The following is a 24,873-nucleotide window of genomic DNA, read 5'->3' as shown; positions in this document are numbered from 1 at the left end:
ACATTATGGTTAGGTTTCAGATTTGTGTGGATGAAACGACTATTGGTCTCTAGGGATCCTTTATCTCCCCACAGTGCACCACTGACACCTCCTGAACGCACCATCGAACTCAACATGCCTGGGGCAGCACACGCTGCCCCACCTAACTCTACAGAGCGCAAGCTTGGAGGCCACGCAAACACCGGTGTAACTACCAGGGAAAACACTATAGACCCCTTATGCCCGAAACTGAAATTCAATTCCTGTTTGAGCCAGCTGTTTGCGGATGCTGATACGGAGCCATCTGAATCAGCACAGGTGACACGCAAGAGCTATCAGCACAAGGTAACAATTGCAGTTCCCTGAGAATCGAAAAGAGCACCAGCATGTGGACCGCACAAGAGTACTGGATCTGATCGCTATATGGGAGAGATTCAGTGGCTAACAGAACTCCGTTCGACAAGCGAAATGAAAAAATATTTGAAAAATTTCGAAGTCTATGACGGAAAAGGCCCAGCAGGACTAGTGCAGTGCAGGAGTAAAAGTTAAGGAGCTCAGACAGTCATACCAGAAAACCAGGGAGCAAAACGGAACGTCGGTCAGGGCCAAAAACATGCCGCTTCTATGCTGAGCTGCATGCAATTTTAGGGGTTGCGCGAACCAGTACCCCACCCTGGCGTGGATTCAAGGTCGAGGTTGTAATATCAACACATGGATGAGGATTCTGGGGGGGAAGAGAGAGGAAGAGGAAAGAGGAAGAGCTTGCTGAGAGCACACAGCACTCCGTTAGCCCCAACAAGCCAGGAGCTTTTTTATACGCCCAGAATTACCTCCAGCCCACCAAGCCACTAGCCCAGCAGTGAACAGGAAGCCCCTCTGAGTGAGTTCTTTGTAAATATCAAACATGGTTAAACAAGTGTTTTTAATGATTGATTTGCCATCAGGGCTTGGTGATGAAGGATAGCGCTGAGCTTTTCTCGTTTAGTGTGAGCAGGAATCTTCCAGCTACAGCCACCGGTGCGGGGCGGAGGAAGGAAGGGGGATGGATTACCATGATCTTACATGATACAGCATCGGGTGGCGTAGGAGGGGAAAGAGGAGGGTTGGGTTCTGCTGGTTCCTCTTAACAGGAACAAGGCACCGTAGGCACGTGTATATGAAGTGCAGAAGTCACATAAAGCTCTACCATGGCCGCATGGAAGCTGAATTATGATCCTGGACCTGCGTCTGTGAGATCTGCAACACCAGAGCACAGGCACTCAATATTAAACGATGCAAAAATGCGACTTGTAGTGAAATCACATGTGCTATGTAAGGTGGATAGTGTATTCACTTGAAGAGTACAGCATTGTTCTAAAATGTTTCTTTACATACTTCTCTCCCTAGTTTCCTCCCCCATGCAGCTGCCACAGTTGTCCAGCCTCCCTACCCCATCCCGAAGGCTAGCTCAGATACCAGAGAGGAGGAAGAAACACGAGATGAAATGTTTCTCAGAAATCATGGAAGTAATACGCAGGTGAAAAGCTCATAGAATGAGTGGAAGGACGTGCTAGCAAAATAAGGAAAGAGGCCAGTGAGGAGATAGAGAGAACGCTCAAGTGATGAGATGGTGGCAGGAGTCAGAGGTGTAGGCGGAAGATCACGGGCGGGATGCAATGCTGGAGCTGCTGCGTGATCAAACTGATATCCTCCTGACGCATGTGTATCTTCAGGAGAGCAGCGGGTCACAGAAGTGCCGCTGCAGCCCACTGCGTAACCACCCTCAACCCTCCCCATGTTCCATATCTCCCTCACCCAGACGTGTAAGAACACGTGGGGAAAGCTTCTGCACCCACCCACTACTCCTATCCCGCATGCCACTATCGACTCAGCATCCTGAAAAGTGTTCATTCTCCCTCTAGCTGTGATCTCGAACATGTGTCTCAATGGCTCTTCCTTCCTTCCTCCGATCCTACTCTCTGGTCCCATTAACCAACAGCAGCCATGGCGTACCGTGATAAACTCTCGTGCTAGCAACTCTTTTTATACTCTTTTAATATACAAGTATATCCAAGGAGGGGGAGGTGTGGGTCTGCCTTAACAGGAATGCTTTTAATAAAGAATTCATGATTTTTAAATGATACTGACTTTATTCTACCTTCACAGCAAGCTAAAGCAAAGGGGAGCGTGGTTGCTTACAGGCGATGAGCCATCCAACAAGGGGGAGGGTCATTCAAGGAAACAAACGACAGCAGTGGCACACCGAACCTGGCCATGCTGAAACTCGTTTGCAAGCTTCTCTGATGCGCACGCCTCCTAGTGTGCTCTTCTAATCTCCTGGCTCTGGCTGCTCGTACTCAGCGGCCAGTGATTTTGCCTCAGCCTCCCACCCGCCATATAATGTCTCCCCTTACTCTCACAGAGATTGTGGAGCACACAGCAAGCAGCAATAACAAACGGGATATTGGTTTGGCTGATCTGAAGTCATTAATATGTTCGCCAGCCGCCTTTAACGCCAAATGCAACATTCACCACCATCCTGCATTGCTCAGCTGTAGTTAAACAGCTCCTAACTACTGTCCAGGCTGCTGTGTATGGCTTCTAGCCATGGCATCAAGGGGTAGGCTGGGTCCCTCAGGATAACGACAGGCATCTCAACATCCCCCCCTGTTATTTCTTTCTTGACTGGTGGAAGTATCCTTGCTTGCTGCAGCCGTTTAACCAGAGTTGTGCTTTGCAGCCGTGTTCCACTCGCTGTACCTGCTGCCCCCTTTGCAGTGGGCCATCTCATGTTGTCCGTTCTATATTCTTTTATCAGTCGAACCCCACTCTCCCCCATCTGTGGATGTTTGGTGAAACGTCCTCTAGTGTCCTGTGTACCACGAGCCAAGGTAATCTGGCACTTATCTACTCGTGCAGACCATTTCTATTTGTACGTTCCAGAAGTTGTGGTGGTCTTACACTATCATTGTCTCTCTATGAGGTATTACAAGTGGCCCATCCACTCTGTTTTAATGCACACAGCAGGACCCAGAAAGAGTGACAGGCACGAACCATGCGTTGATTCACACCATTGAACAATTGGTTTCTGACGCTCTCCCGTACTTTCGACTTTTTTGTGGCTTCTAATTTTCTCTCTCCTTCCGTTCTCCTTATGGAGAATGTGAGATAAATCGACGCTAGCCTTGGACCATGGACGCACACCATCGAATTAATGTGCCTAGTGTGGACGCGCACAATCGACTTTATAATATCAGTTTTATGAAACCGATTTTAGCTAATTCAATATTATCCCGTAGTGTAGACGTGGCCAGAGACACAGATCTCAATCTGCCAACCTTTCTGCACTCCTTGGAGACACTACATTAAAAACAATGCTTTGCAATTTTGTAGCACCTTCCTTCTGAGTATCTCCAAGTGCTTTACAGAATTTATTAATTTAGCATCAGAACACCCTTACTAATTAGGTTTTCTTAATCCAATTTTACAGCAGGAGCAATAGAGGCACAGAGTGACTTGACAGGCATACTAGAAGACAGTGGCATAGCAAGAAACTGAGCTCATAACTCCTGACTTCTAGTTTCATTACTTGACTTCAGGGTCATGACTGAACTCTTGGCCAAATGTCTGGGAATACAGAGCCCATGCCAAAGGATGTGCTATGTGGGTGCATTGAACACACTTAGTTGAAGTGCAGGGAAACTTAAAGATCAGGAGGACGATCAGACTCAGGCAACTTCAGGCCTCAACATATCTAATGCCTATTCACAGTTTTCTATCTGGAAACCAGTTTGTGCTCAAATCAGGTCCTGCTTCTGTATAGTGGGTAGCTTTTAAAATTCAAGAATCCTGAGGAACAGCTAGTCAGTTGGCTGTAGAAATTACAGAAATCTGATTTCAAAGTCCCTCATAAGGATGGATGGAAGCACGGTAATGCTTATGATTTCCTCCCCCCCACCACACACACATAAGTAGTGCTCTCAGGAGAACAAAGAATGAATAGTAATACAAGGAAACCACCCCTTCCAATGCCCAAGATTTGAAGTACAAATGTTCCCAATTCTACTTCTGGAACAGTAGACGTAGTATTGTGAAGTAGGATCCAAGAGCAGCTAAAAAAACCTACAAGACCCTGAAATTAATATAATCTAGGTCCAGATCCTATGAGTTGCTGAGCACCTTCTGTGGAATGTTGAGCACCCTTATTTACTTTTGAAGCAACATGTCAGAGAAAACAGATGGCCTTTTCCATTTTTTCACTTAACATATGGGAATTCATATCCCATTCTCATCTACCTTCCTATTTTCTGTACATGTTTTCTAGAGAAAATGAAGAATGACCTGGGAGGGAAAGTGAATATGAATGCAATCATTCTGTTTTGATAGGAAGAGTAATATCAATGTCAGAACTTCTTTAAAAAGCTTAATTCATTTATCATTCACTTTATCTGGAATAATGGGAGATCTTGATTTAAAGATGGCTTCCAAGCAGTCGGGAAGGATTTGGATGCTTGGGAGGTTTGGATGAATCCCAGTGTATCTATATTTGTGGACAAAATATTATCATAATGTCCAACCAGGCCATCAATCAAATGGTCTGCTCCTCTGAGCCATCTGAAACTAATCCCTCAACTTTGGCCAGGCCCTCAAAATAGATGTATATACTCTATTAGACCCATTTGTAACACAGGACAACTCTTGAATCTGATGTCAGATGCAACTCACCTTGCCACATCTTCTTCCCATTCCCCCACTTACTGATGCTAAACTGAATATACAACTGAAGGCATCTGGTCTAACAAAAGTCCTGCACTTCCAGTGTTGGTTATCAGTCATTCATACATAATTAGGAGCCTCATTCATCATCAAATCTTAAAAATCTATTATTGCCTTGTTTCCTCTTTCCCACCATGGCAGAGGTACATCAGTGTAGCTCAATCTTCCAAAATCTCCTCCCTCTCTACATCACTTTGTAAATATCCAAGCCCTTTAAAAGGCTCAACCTCATGACTCCCTATATACTACTGAATTCCTGGATTGGATGGAAGATGAGACTGAGAGGAGTCTATCCTGAGCCACCTGGGGTCCTATCCTTGAAAGTACTCATCCCAGAGTTCCCACTGTGATGTTGGAGTTAAAGATTGGAAAGGATACTGCCTTGGATGAGTTAGATCACTTTTCTTAGAGAAGCTAAGCAATCCCCAGATGCTGAGCCTAGTGACTTTTTGAGTTGCAGCCCAAGAACATATTCTGATAAAGCTATTTCAGAGTGCTTGGCAGGGAACTAAGATACAAAGCTTTCCACTCTGGAAGTTGGGGCCACATCTGTGTAAGCTTTTTGCTGGCTCAAAACAGTAATAAGAAATAGGGGTGAAATCCTGGCCCCACTAAAGTCAATGGGAGTTTTGCTATGGAATTCAGTGGGGCCACGACGTCACAGCATGCACATAGTCCATAAAATAGACATGGCAAGACTATCCTTAGTTAGATACATTCAGTTCTCTCTCAACAAGGAATAAACTCATTCCAAGCACCCAAATCCTTCCCGACTGCTTGGAAGCCATAAAACATTCTTAATATATAGTGTATTGATTGCTTATTTATTTAATTTTAATATGAGACTTTTGTAAACAGCATTATTATATTGTTTTCCGTCCATTCATTTTATTTCTCTATTACACTAGACTGGGAAGTATACATGTATTGCATTTTGGAGATTTTATTTTAAAGGCTGCTTTAATGAATTCTTAATTACATTACTCAAAAGATCCATTATTCAGCATTCATCTCACTTCTAAATGAAAGGCTTTACCTGACATGTGAATGAAATGAGTCTAAATGCTTTCCATGCCACCCAGGGATTCATAATAGACTCCTGGCTGCATGGCAGCAGCAGGTTTTCTTTCTGTTCTAAATTTATGTGGATTGTTTGCAGAGATAGACAGGTAAGAAATACTCAGCCACCCGGAGTACCACTGAACTCCCCAAGTGTATTGAGACCTACCCAATGCAGGTATGGACACAGTGTTTGGGATGGGGGAGGAAGAATGGGAAATCGAGACATTAATAACCTTTCCAAGGCTTTTAAATGCATTTATATAGTTCCTACAATGTTCACCAATTCCATTTTGGGTAAAAAAAACCCTATAGCCCCTTGTTAAGCTTTTTCTTTTTTATGGTTTGCCATGAATAAAAGGGGTGAGCACAGAACAAGGGATTTATTTTTCACCAAAGAGTAACACAATAGTTTTTCTCGCTGCCATTTATTTCAGTGGAACAAATATCTGGTATTAAGTTTGGACAGGAGCTCAAACTACTGTACTGTTTCTCAGGAACGTCATCAGCAATTTGAAATCTGTACACACGCTGGCTGTTCATTACAGGATTGTCATTACACATCATGGGCCAAATTCTGTACTTTTTCTGATCCCATTCATCTACTGGCCTATAAATTAGGACTACCTGCTCCAATGTGATCACGAATAACTCGATCCAGCAAAGGGCTGTGCATGTCCTACATGGTGCTGGGTATTTCAGCTGATTGTTATCTTATGTTTTTTAAAGGCCTGGAACTAATTCTGTGGGTCTCTATTTATGGACAAAATTCCCGTTGAATTCAGGTCATTGATTTCAGCTGGTTTCAGTGGCAGTTTTGCATAAGAAAGGAATGCAGGATTTGGATTATATTGAATAACCTAAAACCCAGCCACAGTGCCTCATAAAATGGCTTTATCATAAAATAAATTACAGATAGGAAGGTGCATATGTTGTATGTCTGTTATGAAGTATCTACCTATTAGTTACAAATATAAATACCTATGTATCGAAACAGACAGTATCAACATGTTTGTAGTTACCTCTGACCATTTGCCAATCTTGAGTCTTAATTGTTTCTAAAATGTTTGAAAGATTTATCCCATGTAGGTTATGGTGTCCTATTTCATTTGTATTAGAACGATGACAAACTTTTCCATTTTACACTGACATGCTGCAGATAAATTAGTATATACCTTCTATTCTGAGCTATCTGTGTTTTATGGAATTACATTTTGCAAAAATACATATGAAAAGACCATGAGTGCTTTTACAGTGCTTAGATCAATTTTTAAAAGTACATTCCTTAAACTACATTTTACTGCTTTTCTTACATACAGATGGAGCTTGACTAGTGTCGAATCACTGGTGGATATATCGTGACCTTTCCCCCTATCTGATTATGAAGAAGACTGTGAAATTTAATATGCTGCTTTAATTCAACACCATTATTTAGGGCTCAGTACTGCAAGGTGCTGAGATATCTCTGTACTGCCAGGTGCTCAGCACCCTCAGTTCTTATTGGCTTCCTAGCCTAGCACTGTGTAGGATTGAATTAATAATACAAAACCTGGCCCAGAATCTATAGTGCCCCTATAATGCAGTCAGGCATTGGTTAATGAAGCATCCACTCTATATCAAGCAGACTACCACCTACTGATAAAAAAGGCAACACTTTAGAATGTCTCAGAAATATGAGACGAAAAACCACATTAATGCACTCTTCTGATGGACAAGATATATGAGTGCAGCTTACAGGGACTCACATTCACCCAGCTTAAAACCCCTCTCTCTAGGAGTGATTGAACTGCACCCTTGATGAGCTGCACCAGATTGTGTATTCACTGCAGAGGATCTCATTCAACATGTAGCAGCTACTGACCCAACCCTTGTAGCTGACTTCCATATAGATAAAACTATTTTTTCTAGTTAAAAACACATACATAAGAAATGGAAAATAATAATGAAATGCAGTAAATATGCTTAATAGTAGTTAATTTAAAGTCTGGATACTACGCCACCAGTTTCCAGACTTATTACACCCCATTTTATTTCAGTCTTTCTCACAGTATTTATTCAGCATGGAATTAAATTCCCCAAAAGCTGTGCCCACCATTTACAGGCTGCAGGTTTACCTCTGTGCATTTCATTATGGAGAACAGAATCCCAACAGCTCTCCAAAGGGAGGCACATTTAATCATTTAACTTCATCTTCTTAACATATAAGCAATCTCTCCAGAATGAAATATAGCCCCCAAAAAGGAGACAAAAGGGTATGCGAGCCAAGCTTCAGTGCACATTAAATACACTCGAAAGTAAAAAGGCCAGTCCTGAAAACACTTACTATCAGGCAAAATGCTTACTGGTCCCATTGAACTATTTCCGCTGTTAATTCAATGGAAATAATTTGGAGTTAGTAACTATCTCAGGTACTGATATGGCTTCCATTACCATCATATCTGAACACCTCCTAATCTTCAGTGTATTTACCCACACAATAACCCAGGGTGGACTGAGTCACAGAGATATTAAGTGATTTCCCCAAGGTCACACAAGACATCTGTGGCACAGCAGAGAATTCAACCCAGAACTCTCAATGCCCAGACTACACCCTAATCAACCCTCGTCTCCTACCATATCAGTGAGAGAATGCTCCTTTTACTAAACATTTGCAATTCTGAGCCATGTTTGTTTAAAAAGTGAGCATATAAACCAAGATTACCATGGGTCCGCGTGAAGATTGAGCATGAAGCCTATAAATGTGTCAGCATTTTACACAATTATCTTCTGAGCTATTTCATGAAAATAAATCTATGTAATTGCTATTATGGAGTCATGTGGTACAGTACATAAGATGAAGAAACACTCCCACTGAGTAAGAGAAGGCAGATTTTGAGCTGCCTTTCCACTGAGCTAACTTTGCAGTTCTGAGTATGTAAAGAATGAAAAGTTGTGCCCTTACTACATTAAGCATTATTTGTATTGGGGTAGGACCTAGAGATTTCAATAATGAAACCAGGCTCCACTGTGCTAGGCTTTGTACAAATATATAACATTAAGATGGTCTCTACTTTTAAGAGCTTCAGGCAGCAGGATACAGGGAGCAGAAGAGAACAATGAGAAAAAAAGGGGTTGTTGTTGTTATTGAGGTTTTTTAAAAGATTTTTGGATAAAAAATGTTTCTTTACAATAAAATGGTCTTTAATTTCTTCCTAACCATCAGTACCTTAAAATTACAAGAGAACTTTAAAGAAAGGTCACAGTGTTGGTGGTTTCTCATCAATATTTCACATTCTGAAAAAAAAAAGGCTAAAGTTTTCTAAACACTTTGCAAAATGTCATCCCATTTTGGGTCAGCTACAGAGCTGCTAAGAAAATTTCCAATCTTGAGGGAAAAAAGGGGCAAATTTTTCACAAAAATTTCCAAGAAAAATGATGTCCTGTTTCAACCAGTTTTAAAAATCATCTTTGTGAATTTGACTAATTTCTCACCTTCTAAACATTTTCATTTTAGAAATTAAGTTGCTTTTCATTTTATAAAATGGACATGGTCATTCTATCAATTAAAATTTTAAAGAACCTACTCCCATTTTTTTATTCAATGAGTAAAAAATGAAATGGCAGGTGTAAGAGAAGAGAGAGAATTCCGTGTGATCGCTTCAATTTTTCCTACGTAACATTTGATTTTTTTTGGATGCTACTATTCCAAACTCTTCATGCCACATTAATGTTAATATAGGCTACATAAAAAGTTACAGTAAATTCTCTGATACTCTTTATGAATTCCATGTACATGTGGTACCCTGACTTCATTGTATGTACACTCATATAATGCAGAAGTAATTCTTTATAACTGGGCTTTCTGACTGCATGAATAATGGTAAACATGAGCAAAACAAAGTTAAAAAGAACCACTTGATATGATAAAGGATAGTTCTTTTATTATGATGTCTAATTTCCTGCCGTCCCTGAAAAAAAGGGAAATATATAGCCACTTCCTGCAGTTTAGTTTGACAACCCTCAGCTTTTTGACTTTGGCAGTGCCTTTGTTACTAGAACTGCAAGCATTTGAAACTTCTGAAGAAGTGAGGTTTTTTACCCATGAAATCTTATGCCCAAATAAACCTGTTAGTCTCTAAGGTGCCACTGGACTTCTTGTTGTTTTGGTGAATACAGACTAACATAGCTATCCCCTGATACTTTTCCTCCTAATATGTTCAAATATACATATGGTATTAGCATGCTAGGGGTAAAAGGTACCAACATCAAAGGCTACATAGTTCATATTTACTGGCAATATTGTAAAGAATTAAAAAGAAGAGTAAAAAGATGAGTCTTAAGTAAAAATAATCCCACTTTCAGTAAATAAATGTGTTACAAACAACTTGCTTTCAAGAAAATAATTCAGAAAAAATAATGATTTATTCTGGCACAGTGACAAATATACAATGCAGGTGCATTGCCACATTACAGCCATTAAAGAGTTAAAGAATGTATATTGCCCTACACTATCTTTAAACTTCGAATTATTGATGGGTATTAAGCCGCTAACTCAAAATCATCTAACCTTCTTAACTGGTTAAAAGAGTATAATCCTCTCAGTTATTAGAAGACCTTTGAAGTAAAACTCAGTCTTCCCTCCTGTTTTGAAAATTCTCATTGGCTATAGACTAAATCACAGGGAAGTTTCGGCTGCTGCACTTTGTCTGCATAGTGAGCAATGGATTACTTACTTGAACTTTGCTCCAGTCGGGTCTTTGTAGTGCTTATAAATCTTGAATCCATCTAAATTCACCTTAAATTAGCCTTTCAGAAATACTCTAAACTTCAATTGACTGCCTGGTGGCTTCTGGCTAGGTGCCACGGAGAAGCTGAAACACTGATTAATTGTTTTCAATTCTTTTTAAAAACACATTTTATTAACAAAAATACCATAGAGTATAAATTTGTTTTTCACTTCATTAAACAACTGTTTGTTGTTATATGCAAAGTATTAGCAAGTATATGTTAAATAATGAAATGAAAAAGGAGCTTGAAAGCTATATAAGCCTTTTGCATAATAATACCCTTACTGCATAAGCAGACTGGGAAAGAACTGGGAAAGCATGCTGCCAAGCTACAACAGATTTTGCAATTTTCCAGCAAATAGAAACAAATTCTGGTTTCAGAAGGTGTACTCAACAAACACTTCTCAATGTGTTTCTGATTTGTGGTTAGAATGTTTTTACTGCTGGTGCCCTGTGCTTTAGAGACATTTATTTCCTAAAGGAAAGATTCCTTTCTAAAAACCTCAACTGTCTGTTTTTCAAAGCAATTTAAAATCAAATACACAAATAAAATGTTTAACATATGGAAACCTTCATACAGAGTCTTACGTAGTCCAAGTTAAAATTGTTTTATAAACTGTAATGTTTTGCAGATGAAAACACAGAAAAGATGACTGGTTTTTGCACTAATGCTTTTTGACAGGGGTAAACCTTGTTTTAGTAATTGACATGAAAATGTTTGGTGGTTTTAAAATGGACCACTAATGAAAATGGCATGTTTTAAGTTTTTAAAAATTGCGCTTAATACTGTGAAGTTATATAGAATTACAAATGTGATATAATATTTAAAAAAATCTTTTACATCTATATGTTCAAAATAGCTTAGAAGCACCTTTAAAGTATTAGTGATTTCTATGTTAGCTCTCAGTTGTGATATGTATCCTAGATTTTGCTGTAGCCCAGCTATTTTTTTCTTTTTGTAAGTCATTATTAATTCGTCCTTGCTACCCGTTCATTTTTCCTCCCAGCTTTCCCTTCCTTTGTTTAACTTGAAGCCTCAAATCGGAAAACTGTATCTTATAACGTAGATAAATTTATCATTTGAATGTTAACATACATAGCTTGTCCTCCTAATACTTTTGACGTATGTATGGTACACTGACATTTCTAATGTATTTTAAAAAAATAAACATTAATTTAGAAGAATGCTGCAACAAGTCATGTTAACTTAAAAAAATATTTATAAAGTGGGCGCCATTAAAAAGTTCCACTGGTTGAAAAAACGAGAAGTCCTTGTGGCACCTTAGAGACTAACATATTTATTTGGGCATAAGCTTTCGTGGGCAAGAACCTACTTCATCAGATGCATGGAGTGGAAAATACAGTAGCAGGTGTAAATACATATCTTTTCATGTACTGTGTATTTATACCTGCTACTGTATTTTCCACTCCCTGCATCTGACAAAGTGGGTTCTAGCCCACGAAAGCTTATGCCCAAATAAATTTGTTAGTCTCTAAGGTGCCACAAGGACTCCGTGTTGTTTTTACTGATACAGACTAACACAGCTACTACTCTGAAACTGGTTGGAAAGAATGTAATGGATCTAACAGAATTTTAAAGAAGATAATGTCACTGAGGGTGGTAGATAATGTGGCCCATTATGTTTTCAGTAGCAAAAATTGAAATAAAATATTTTTAGAGACTAGCTCTGGAAGAATTAACTTTTCTGATTCACTGTTTCAGTATATGGAGTAGAAGTTAGTATTTTGCTTTAAGGCCCTAACTGGCAAAGCACTTAAGCACTTCAAATTAAAAGTTAAGTACGTTTTAAGTGTTTTCTTGAATCGAGGCCTAAATGAGCCTGAGGACATTTTTATGCCTAGATTACTGAACTGCCAGGTTTTCTTAACAGCCAAAGGAAATACAGAAAACAATTATGATGTGACATGCCTGTTCCCAGCTAAGAACTGATTTAATTCCCATCCAAGAACCTTGCAATGGAGATATTATGTGCAACTAGCATGTGTCATAACCACCTTGAGGGTAACTCATATAGGAGGAATAGAAAACATCTAAAGAAAACCCAGGAGGATACTTGGTTCCTATTTCTTGAGGTCATCCATAGTGCTAATGACAGTTTTTGTGCGCTGACAGTAACACTGCCACTGAGTCACTGACAATGAGAAAAACCAGGAGCAACAAACATGGGCTCCACAAGGTAGATCCAACTCAAACAGGAACTGTTTAGAAGGAATTGGTTAGAGTTTACAGAATTCCTTTACCTTGAGTTACTGATACTGTAGTCACTGACATGTCTCCACTTCTCCGTCCTCTATCCTAGAGATCTTCAATGCTGTGTGTTATTGGTTTGCTGGATTCCTTTGTTGGTGGTGGTTTTCGTTGATAATTGGTTTTTTAAAAAAGCAAGATGTAACAGTGACCTCTGGAGTCAGTTCAAACTGACTCCTGTCATGTGATGAGTATATTAACCCGTTCTAATTTATGTCATGTGACGGGTCTGGGAAATAAAGCCCCATCTCTTGCTAGCCTTCCTGTCATCTAGTGGGGCGATTCATGGAGCTGGCCAGCAGGCCACCTTAATCCCATTCTCAACCACTAAAATTCTCATGTTATATCCTAAGGTTTTCAAATCAGAATACTGAAAAACTCCCCATAAGGACCACTGAATATTTGGGGATTGTGCAGGAAATGGATTGAACTCATCTCCACAATCAGACCCCTATACTCAAGCACTTAGGTTATTAATGGTCATTGTCATGTGATCAGAAGCTTCCCACAGAGGGAAGAAGGGCCTGTTGGGGAGCTGTTCCACTTTCCCTGTAGCAGCCAGAATGTGGCCCATTTTGTTTATTTGAAGCACTCAGCAGCTAAAGCTTTAACTGTTCTTTTGTCAACTCTGCAGATCACCTTCAAGAAACAAGTAGTTACATGTCCCTTGTATAAATATCTCTATTGTTGTTCCCTTTCCCAGAAGCTTTGTCCAGACTGTCTGTCTGTCCTTAGCTTGTGAGCTACTTGAGACAGGGACTGTCCCTTCCTGAATGCGTGGAAAATGCCAAACTAGCACATGATGGGTGCTACCACATGCCATTTTTAGTGCACAGACTAAAAAAACATGTGGAACTGTTTTTCATAAACCAGCATTCTCACAGTGGGAGCAGCTGCACTGGGGCTTATAACAAGACTAGGGCCCTCAAGTTTTGTCCTCATAACTCTCATTATTGTTAGCTCAGTGTTTCCAATTTACTTTCATAAAAGATTTTGTGATTATTTGCTTCTGTTATCTGTCACAGGAATTACTCACTCCTCTCCCCGCCAACATACACATGCTTAAGAAAGTACAGCAAAGCAAAAAGAAGAGGCAGATTAAAATAAACCCAATTACACCAGTTGTTCAGCATAAGGGCGGAAGATGTTTCCTGCCACTGCTCAGCTTTGTGCCTAATGAGGGTCCTATGAAAAGGCTCAGGCAACGATCAGCATGGACAAGGCTACTGAGGCTTTTGGCTCCTCACTGGGTGTTCAGAGGAACATTTTCTCTTTTCAGCTTCTAGTAACAAAATGCAGGTGATCAAAAACTGACTATTTTAATTCTACATTGATATATAATTGTTTTTTATCTTTTCTGAAGCACTCTAAGAGGTCCAAAGGAAAGGTGCTACACAATGGTACGTGCTAGAGTGATTGACAGATTATTTTATGACGGGTACTCATTATTCCTTTTATTAAGAGTAAAGTGGCTTTTAGACTAAAAACAATAGGGTGAAAGGGGTCCCTTTATGCACTCATTACACATAGAAAATGGGAAGGGAAAAAGTTGTAATAAAAACTAAATGATTTTGGCAGCCTGTGTGTGTTTCTTACATTGTGTGTTAAATGGCACAGACTGTAATCACTGGACATATAATTGTCCTCTAGTTATGGGAGCAAAAAATGGTAAAAATATAGACTGGAATTGCAAGAGTAATACATGTAATAACTCATATTTCTGAATTTCTCTTTATGTAACCAGAAAGACTGACATTCTTGTAATTTTTTCTTTGAATTTATATTTTTGGGGAGTGACATAGAAGACATGGGGCATGATTTGCTCACTCCTACAGAGCTCCATTACCTGCCACTGTTCCAAAGAGGCAAGATGATTTTCCCTAAGCATACATGCTGGAACTAGGGGTGCTACTGCACTCCCTGGCTTTGAAAACGGAGTGTATGTTCTTTTCTACAGTAACTCCTCACTTTTCTACAGTAACTCCTTCTACAGTAACTCCTCACTCCCGCTTAACGTTGTTTCAAAGTTACATCGCTTCTCAATCAGCGAACGTGCTTGTTTAAAGTTGTGCAATGCTCCTTATAACGTCATTTGGCTGCCTACTCTGTCCACTGCTTGTAAGATTCTGTGGAAGAGCAGCAACTTTACAAGGGAGTGTTGCACAAGTTCCTTTTCCCCGCCTCCTCCCTCTCCCTCCCAGCGCTTAGGACTTTCTGGGGAGGGAGGGAGAAGAGGAATGGGGATGCAGTGTGCTCCGGAGAGGAGGTAGAGTGGGGGTGGGAAGAGGTGGGCCTCCGTTTTCAAATGTAGGCTCCTTTATTGGATGTCCAAATCCAACATTTGGATGCTCAGAACTATCAGTCAGGCACAAAAAATAGCCTTTTATCCTTATACCCTAAGTCACTTTGAAAATCAGACTTAGAAGTATTTAGGCAATGCTCCACTCAGTGTGCAATGCTTAGAAGAGGCGGAAGAGGCGGGCCTGGAGCAAAGTCAGCAGCTATTCTTCTTCGGGGAAGCTGCCGCTGCTGCTGCTGCTGTGAAGGTGCTTCCTAGTGTCCTTGCCTGCAGCAGGCTGTGCCTGTGTGGGTAAACCAGGGGCACTTCCCAACCACAGTACTGTGCAGTATATAATGCCTTTTGTCTGCCTCAACAAAATTTCTTTGGAACTTAACCTCCCACATTTACATTAAATCTTATGGGAAAATTGGATTAGTTTACCATTGTTTCACTTAAAGTTGCATTTTTCAGGAACATAACTACAATGTTAAGTGAGGAGTTACTGTATTGTATTTCCACTGTATTGCATTCCTTACTACATTTATTTTAGCACCACAAAGATTACAGTGCATTTTGCCTTTTGACATTCTGCTTACTTTTCCATAAATGCTTGCAATTGTGCTTGTGGTAGGTTTCTGTCAGTTTGTCATTTTGCCCCTTGTGATAAAACCAGAGTACTCTGAATTGAGTATGGTACAGTTATAAGTTGCTAGAGCTGTGGTTCGCATTCATCTGTGAACAAAGAGGGACTTAGAGAGGATTGTACATGTCATGGATGTTTAACAATTACGAATCTTAAGTTGCATGTGGAAGAGCTGGATAGAGAAGTAGAGGTCCTCAAGAGGATAAATAAGTGTAAGATTTATCAATGAAACATGGTTAGTTTAAATGCAGAAGATGAGAAGCAGTAAGGAGGTCAATGGGACCAAGTTGAAAACAGTCTTTAGGGAAGAGGAAGACGAGAAATATAGTATATATAAAGAGAGAGAGAGTTAAAAGTGAGTGACAAATAAAAGAAAAATGTATGGTAGAAGAAAGGTACAGTCATATTTATGATAGACCTTGGCCGATCGAGTACCTCAAACGACAAGTAAGTAAACAATGGTGGTGTCATAAATATAAAGGGAAGGGTAACAACCTTTATGTATGCAGTAATGCAAAAACCCTCTTGGCCAGAGGTACAGAATCACTTACCTATAAGAGGTTAATCAGTTTAATTAACCTAATTGGCACCTGACCAGAAGGACCAATGAGGAAGGAAGATACTTTCAAGTCTAGAGAATGGGGGAGGTTTTGTTTGTTCTCTTGTGGTTGTGCTCTCTCGGGGGAGAGAGAGGGACCAGGCAGGAAAAAAACCTCTCCTAAAACCCTGCCTGAAATAAGCATCTAAGATTACAAAAATTGTAAGTAAAGCAACGAAATGCATTAGATTATCTTTTGTTTTAGCTTGTGAATTTTCCCTATGCTAAGCAGTAGTTTTATTCCTGTGTTTTGTAACTGGGAAGCAGAGTCCAGAGGGGAGTCCTCTGTTTTTTAAATCCTTTTATTACCCTGTAAAATTACCTTCCATCCTGATTTTACAGACATACTTCTTTTACTTTTTTCTTTATAATAAAGTTCTGCTTTTAAGAACATGATTGGTTTTTAGTGTCCTAAAAACCCAAGGGTCTAGTTTGTGCTCAACTTGGTTACCTATTTGGTTGGTATATTATTCCCAAGCCTCCCCAGGAAAGGGGGTAAAAGGGTTTGGGGGGATATTTTGGGGAAACAGGAACTCCAAGTGGTCCTTTTCACGAATCTTTGTCTAACTCACTTGGTGGTGGCAGCAATATCATCCAAGGACAAGGAAGAATTTGTGTCTTGGGGAAGTTTTAACCTAAGCTGGTAGAAATAAGCTTAGGGGGTCTTTCATGCGGGTCCCCACATCTGTACCCCAGAGTTCAGAGTGGGGAGGGAACCCTGACAGGTGCTCACAATGAGGAAGGACATGCTGGCAGTTGGAGACTATGGAAAACTTTACAGACTTTTTTTTGTATCCAAAAGACACTGATTTCTCTGCCAGGAATGTTAAAGGCAATGATGAGAGACCAGATACAATATTTTAAATATGCCCTAAGACAGCATATTTATACCACATTATACCATATTTATACCAGATACTGTGGTGGTGGGTATACATGAGAAAAAGGAAAATATTCTCTTTGCAAGATAAAAACCAACACATCTTTCTGAAAGCATAAGTACATTAGACTGCAAAGTGGAGCTTTCATTTTATACTGCCCATCAAAGGATGACTTTCTAAGAATGACTATGGCTTTATAAATGTAGCCAGGATAGATGTTGCAACCTATGCATGAGAGATTGATTTGGAGCTAAAAGAGAAGCTAGGTTGCATCTTAAAGGAATACAGCAGATGGAAATATTGCTGAATTGAGGAAGATGGTAACTATTTAAGAAGCTTGTGAATACAGAAGCAGTATTAACTTAATCTCTCTACCAAAGTTCTCAGGTTGCTAGAAACAGCCTTTAGTCATCAGTGATCCTTCCTTTTCTTAAAAAGGAAAGTTCTCCTTCTGAAGAGTCCCAGGATTACATAGGGAATTGCTTTGCAAAGATTTCCACGGCTCTCGAGGGAATTCTCCACTGAAAATTCTCATTTCTCTTGGGAGGGGACCTTTCAATAGCTTCATCAGACTGTTATAAGGAGGAGCCTAAAGTTTCTGGCCCAGATTCTTCCTGAGGATAAGGACATATAATTCCATTGGCTTAAACACCAACTGCATGTACATATAGGAGGGCTGAATTTGGGCCTATTAAAGGGCCAGATCCTTAGCGATTATAAACTGGCAAAGGTCCATTGGTTTCATGGAGCTAAGCCAATTTATATCAGGTTAGAATCTGGCACATTATCTTAATAGGAGTAGCAGAAGAAATACAACCTTGTGGGACAGAAAAGCATCTCATTTTCTGGAAGGCACCATTAGCATCATCAGTATCTGCCATTCCTGAATTTAAGAAATTACTGAATGGAACATCTCAAAGAGCAGTTTGCACCATGAAGGCAGCAGAAGTGTCCTTTTGTTGCATGTACATTGTACTGCATCTTTAGCCATTCAGGTTTGAATATTAAAACTGAATCCAAATAATTTTGCAGGCAACTGGAGAATTTTTTTTTTAAATCTGCTTATTATTGAACTCCCTTTAAAAAGTAAACTCAAATAGCTTTTAAATACTCAATGTTTAAGTGCAGTTTTCCTAGACCAGAGGTGGGCAAACGACGGCCCGCGGGACCGTCCTGCCCGACACTTGAGCTCCCGGCCGGGGAGGCTAGCTCCCAGCTGCTCCCCTGCTGTCCCTCTTCCCCTGCAACCGGCGCTCTGGGCAGTGAAGCAGCACACTCCTGCTGAGCGGCATCGTAAAGGGGCTGGGGTCGGGGCGTTGGATAAGGGGCGGAGGGTCCCGGGGGGTCGGTCAGATAGCAGGGGGCGGCTGGATGGGGAGGAGATTCGGGGGGGGAGCGGTCAGGGGATGAGGGAACACGGGGGTTTGGATAAGCGTGGGAGTCCTGGAGGGTCTGTCAGGGGGCAGGCATGTGGATAGGGGTCAGAGAATGCGGAATGGGGAGGGTTGGATAGGCATTGGGTCCTGGGGGGCCTGTCAAGGGGCAGGGGTGTGAACAGGGGTCAGAGCAGTCAGGGGACTGGGAGCAGGGGGGATTAGATAGGGAGTAGGGTTCCCGGAGAGCAGTTAGTAGTGGGGGGTCCCAAGAGGGAACAGTCAGGGACAAGGAGCAGGAGTTCTGAGGGGAGCAGTCAGAGGGCGAGAAGTGGGAAGGGGCGGCTAGGGGCCAGGAGCCAGGCTGTTTGGGGAAGCAGAGCCTTCTCTACCCGGTCCTCCATACAGTTTTGAAACCTCAATGTGGCCCTCGGGCCAAAAAGTTTGCCCACCCCTGTCTTAGATCCACATTTCTTCAAGTCTTTCACATTGTTCAGAAGAAAGCTACATCAACACAGGGCTTTTGAAAATGAGCATTTTTTTTAATTGAGATTAACAGTTTGTTTTTTTAAAAGCTTTCAATCACTTTAACTTTTTAAAATATGTATGAATGCTTTTCTGCTTTAAAATGTGCCACCTGCTACAGGCCAGGAATATGACATGAGTATTTAGTGAAAGCAAGATTCCCAAAATTACATATAGTAAATAAGAAATATTTAAGAACACAGCTGTGCTTTCTGAAAAACACAGAGCCTTTGTGTAGATGGGTGCACCAGTGGTATAAGCAATACAGTACAAAACAGAGAACTGTGGAGAAATATAAGCCTCAGAGACAAGAAAAAAAAAATCTGCTTAATGGAAAGGTGGTGCTCCTGCTACCTAATGGGAAAAGACCTTAAGAGTCACTGTAATGACTTAAAGCCAAGCTAGACAAAGCACAACTGTTTGTCTCTATACTGTGGGATCAAATGTGTTAGACAATCTGAGATAGGGCACTGACAACGCCAACCATTGCAAGTGTATTCTTTTGGTGTTCTTGTAATTAGGGCTAAATTGATCCTTTTTCCTCGATTGACAACTTGCATGCATTTCAGAAGGCTGGAGGAGGGCATGTTAGCCCCTTACTGTGTCATGTTTAATTTGCCATTTAAACAGCTAACCCATTTCCGTTTTCTGATTTTGCACTATTTGTCTAGCTATCACACCTTTGTAGGTATGTGTAAACTGTTTCTTTTTCCTTAACTTTACCTATTATACATGGGAAATGATTTTAATCAGATTGGATGCTTCATGCCATTGTGTAACTGAAATTAAAAATACAGTAAATTGGAAGTAAGGTAGAGATGCTAAAGGAATTCCTATAAAAAAATCAAAGAAATCAGAATTATCCCTATTTAATGTACTTTTTAGACCCTTACCTTGAGTAATTTATACAGTACTGGCCACCATACCTTTGCAAAGGTTTAATTGCTCTTCAGGGGAGCAGTGTAGAGCAATTATCTGAATGAAACCAGATCTCAACGATTTAAGTTATGAGGAAAGGCTGGGAAAGTTGAACATATTCTCAGTGGAAAAGAAGAGACTTCATGAAACCCAACTGAAGTTTTAAAAATTATGAAGAGGATTGATAAAATTGATCCAAGCAAACTCTTTACACTTGCAAGACCACAGACGCTAGAAGACATGATCTAAAAATTAGAAAGTAGGGAACAAGAAAAAAAGCTAAGGCAAAACTATCTTACCCAAAAGAGTTATAAGCATATGGAATAAATTACTATAAAGGAACCCTGAAGCAAGTAGCATCACTGAATTCAAGAGGGAATGCAATGCATTTCTAAACAAAGACAGTGCAGGCAGGAACGGGGAGAAAATAGGCAAATGGAAATAAGAAAAACAATAAGGAACAGGGAACCACGGAGGCCTTTTTCTGTTATTTCTTGTTTTTATTGGCAATACTATTATTTGGCTATTGGTTTACCCTACCATCTGAAATAATGCATCAGAAAATGGGTTCAGTCACACAGTCCTTACTCGGATAAAATGCAATTAATAGTTTTGCTTATTAAGGGGCTGCTGGGTTTTGACCCAATGTCAAATTTGACCTGAGTTTGAAAACTGAACCAATAAGTAACCAGAGGACTAAGTCTACTAGATATCAAAGTTAAAGATGAGAAACCCACAGCAGAGAAATCTTTGGACAATAGCTGACGAGATGTCCTTCCTCTCCCCAACCCCAGATGGTGCTAGGAAATGAGAGGATGCTGGGATATCTAGCAGGGGACTGTTCCAAGACACCTTTTAGGGGTTATATGCAACAGCAGCATTAAGTCTGACATGACTTTATAGAAACTATTCACTGTCACATTAATTTCACTCTGCTGTTGCTGTACAAAGCCAGAAGCCAGGGCGTAGCAAGCCCCCAAAGGCTCCAGTGCAAGAATAGGTTAGGGTCCCCTTTCCTGATTCCAAAATCTAAAATTTTGCTTACCTTTACCATCTTGGAGAATCAGAACATATCCATCTTATCCATAAACACATGAACACAATACGCACGCAATCCATACACAGAAAAATTCTATCTACACACTTATACAAAATGCTCACTGGCAGTGATGTACTGCTACATTTTATGTGCAGGAGCCCTGCAGAAATGATCTCAAGTTGGTCATTCTGTCACATGTGAGATAGTCTCCAAACTCTACCTTGTGCGCGATGTCATCAGAAGACAAAGCACCCATATTCAAAACCTGCCTATTCAAACATTTTATCAGTAAATGTTATCTAATTGGAAAGCTGCACAAGTGATGAGATTTCACACATTAGTCATAAATACACATATTGTACAAATATAAAACATGCGTAACAGATTTTATAAGCCAGACTTTAAACTAAGTAGCAAGGCACAGGCAAAGCACACATATAGTGAGTCACCATTGCTTGAGTCAACTGTGTTGCTTCAGTTTCCAGCTGGTGCAACTCTATTGTCACTAAATGAATGGGGCTGTAAAAGGGGAGTAATTCACCGAGGAATCAAGCTCCAGATCTTTCTACCTGAACCCAGTATTTTGCCCCTGGAAAAACTTGGAATGTGAGCATCAACAGCATTTGCTTGGCATTCACCAATCATGTGGCTGGACACCAAATGCAAACCAGCATTGTCACATATAAACAGACCACTCTTGAAAATGTGTCATAGGAGTTAAAGTGCATCAGCGAATTTAGCCTAGTTAGGAGAAACACATTCTGAGTAAAGATATTAATTCTAATTAGAGGCTACTTCCCATTTTCCTTCTGCAACCTTCTCCCAACCTTACCTTCAACCCCTCTGCTCCCCACCAAGGCCAGGGACCCCCGCCTCTGCAACCCTTCCCTTGGAGCTACCCAGCTCAACCATAACAGGACATGGGCACTCGATGCCCAGAGTCCCGCCAAGCCTCCAGCACAGCGTGTCCCAGCCTACACCTGGGCACAGGTGCCAAAGGCAGCACGCGAGCTGATTTTCAGCGGCACTCACACTGCCCGGTCCTAGCTACCGGTCGTGGGGGGGCTCTGCATTTTAATTTAATTTTAAATGAAGCTTCTTAAATATTTTAAAAACCTTATTTACTTTACATACAACAATAGTTTAGTTATATATTATAGACTTATAGAATGAGACTTTCTAAAAATGTTAAAATGTATTACTGGCATGCAAAACCTTAAATTAGAGTGAATAAATGAAGACTTGGCACACCACTTCTGAAAGGTTGCCGACCCCTGCCCTAATCTCATCCCACATACCTGGCTTGGACCTCCACACACTTCGCATCCCCAGACTACACCCCCTGCCGGACACCCCATGCCATTCTGGATGAGCTCTCTGCTCTTGAAGTGGCAGCCTCAGTGCAAGTCCAGGGCTGATATCGGCCTGCCCAGGCAGAAGGGCCCATGGAGGCAAGGTGAGGGGCAGCAGGTGTGGGCTGGGTGCTGACATGGAGCCCCTGCAGCACTGGTGAGCATGAGCAGCCCCAAGACTCTTAGAGTCTGAGCCACATCTGTGATCTAACCAAAACCAGGGGTGGACAGCAGCCAGGCAGGAAGTGGGAGCTCTTCCTCAGCATCCCAGATAAGGGCCACTTCCTGCTCCTCAGAGCTGCAGCTGGTAGGCAGCTGCCTAGTCAGCCTATAGGTAGTCAGTAGCATAACTAAGGTAGAGCAGCCTCTGCTGGTTGCCCTCCCCCCCGATTATCTCATGGGCCCTGACATCATTGCACCACTTGTGTCAATGTAGCTACACCATTGTCATGAGCAGCAGTAAGGCACTGGCTGTGCAGACTCAGGAAGACAACAGTCCATCGATTTCTATTAGGAAAGATTCATGAAGAAAACTGAAAATATGCAGAAACGTATTTAGAACCCCATGCTTGTAGAGAAAGTTGGTGACAATATCAATTTTTCAAGCCCAGGAGATAATTAATTATTACACAGCATCAAACATTTTGTTTCAGTTGTGGCTCATATCCATCAGGCACAGGTTTTGTTTTATTCATGCGAAAAGCTATCTATTGCCTATAACCTACTGAAATCCTTATACTTGCCTAATTAATTTCAAGATTGTTTTTCATATAAGATGCAAAATAGGTGTGCATACTCATGCATGCACACGCGTGCACATAGACACAAAGACAAAAACAATGAATACCTGGAAAATATATATAACAGCCCTTGTTTTCTTTCCTAGGGCATTTGGGTCACATTTGAAAAGAGCACAGTTTTCTTTATCTTAAAGCACTTTTTTCCTGCAGAAAAGGTACTAATCTTTTTCCAGTCATGGCTGATTTTAAACATTAATTTCCCAGGTATCCACAGCTAATTATTCAGCAGTTACTTTAATGTTTTGGATAGGGAATACATTGCCCTTGGGAGAACAGATTCCGCCTTTAAAGTAAGTCTAGCTACAGTAAAGTATTATTACTAAAGACATATTGTTGCTGCCACTTCCTTCTCTCCCCAAAGATTCAAGCAGACCATCTTGCTCTAGCCTACTTAGAAAGTGAGGCTAGATTTAACGATCAGAGCCTCAGTAACGATGTCTTTGCTCAGACAAAACAGCTGACTTCCAGGGTTTTCCCAGAGCCAGGTCTATAGGACCAGCCGAGAGTGGGTGGTGAACAAGCCTACAATTAAAATGACGCATGAGACAATTTAATGTTTTCTCTGTCCATCAGAAAGTTTAAGTTTTAGGATTTCATGGGGCCAAATTCTGATCTACTTCATTTGGCCAGTTACTGTTTGGCCCTATTTGGCTACTCAGAGATGAGTGTTGTATAAGATACGAACAGAAAAGGCTACACATGAACACCGTAAAATGAGTGCTAATGTGCCCTTGTGCTGGCCACCAGAGCTCTCAGGCAGATTATTCCTGCCCAAAGTAGAAGTTATTTTATAGGGGAGGGAGTGCCTGCCATTGCCAGGTTAGGGGTCATAGATGAGAATCATATAGATCACACACTGAACTAGCATGACCCTTCCTGGCTCTATTCATAGTCAATTTATACAGTGTTCACTTTGGGGCTGGGCATGGAACCAGAATGAAGGCAAAAAAAATTCTGTTCTGTGCTCCCACTGCTGCCCAAATTTCGCCGCTGGTTTAAAAACTGGAGTCTGTACTTCCCTTATCATTTGCTTTTATATTTTCTGACTGATTGATGGTGTAGAGGTGGTGCAGCCACCACTTCCCCCCTCTGTTCCTAGGGCTGGAGGAATTTGGAGAGTATGGAGGAAGAACTGCTATGATGCCTAGCTGCTACGGGCCCTCTACAGCTGGGTACACATTTCAGAAACACTATGATTGCTCTATCTTGTGACAGAAGCGAAACTAGCTCCAGTTGGCTACTAAGACTTGGAGGGAGGAATAGGACATGAAATAACTTTACCTTTGCCTCCTCTCAGCACTGCTTTGCCAAACTCAAGGATCTTGTCCTATATATGTAAATGTAACTATTTTTTTAACATTCCCTAGTGTTTTTTCTTATAATTACTTGAGAGACTGTACATTTTTCCAGGTCATAATGTGTGAGCTAGTGAAGTACTGTTTGATTTCCAGTGTCAACATATTAATAAATTTTAGTTCCCTACTAGTCATTTGAAAAAATAAATAGAAAATAACGACCAAATAAAAAAAAAATCAATGTTGAATTTTAGGAGCAATAGATCTTCAAGATATTGTTAAGCAGCACATACAACTATTTTGTGTATGCTGAGATTAATTTTCAATGTGCAGCTTCCCT

Source organism: Chelonoidis abingdonii, chromosome 1 (assembly GCF_003597395.2).
Source record: "Chelonoidis abingdonii isolate Lonesome George chromosome 1, CheloAbing_2.0, whole genome shotgun sequence".
Taxonomy (NCBI): domain Eukaryota; kingdom Metazoa; phylum Chordata; order Testudines; family Testudinidae; genus Chelonoidis; species Chelonoidis abingdonii.
Note: the sequence above shows the minus strand (reverse complement) of the source record.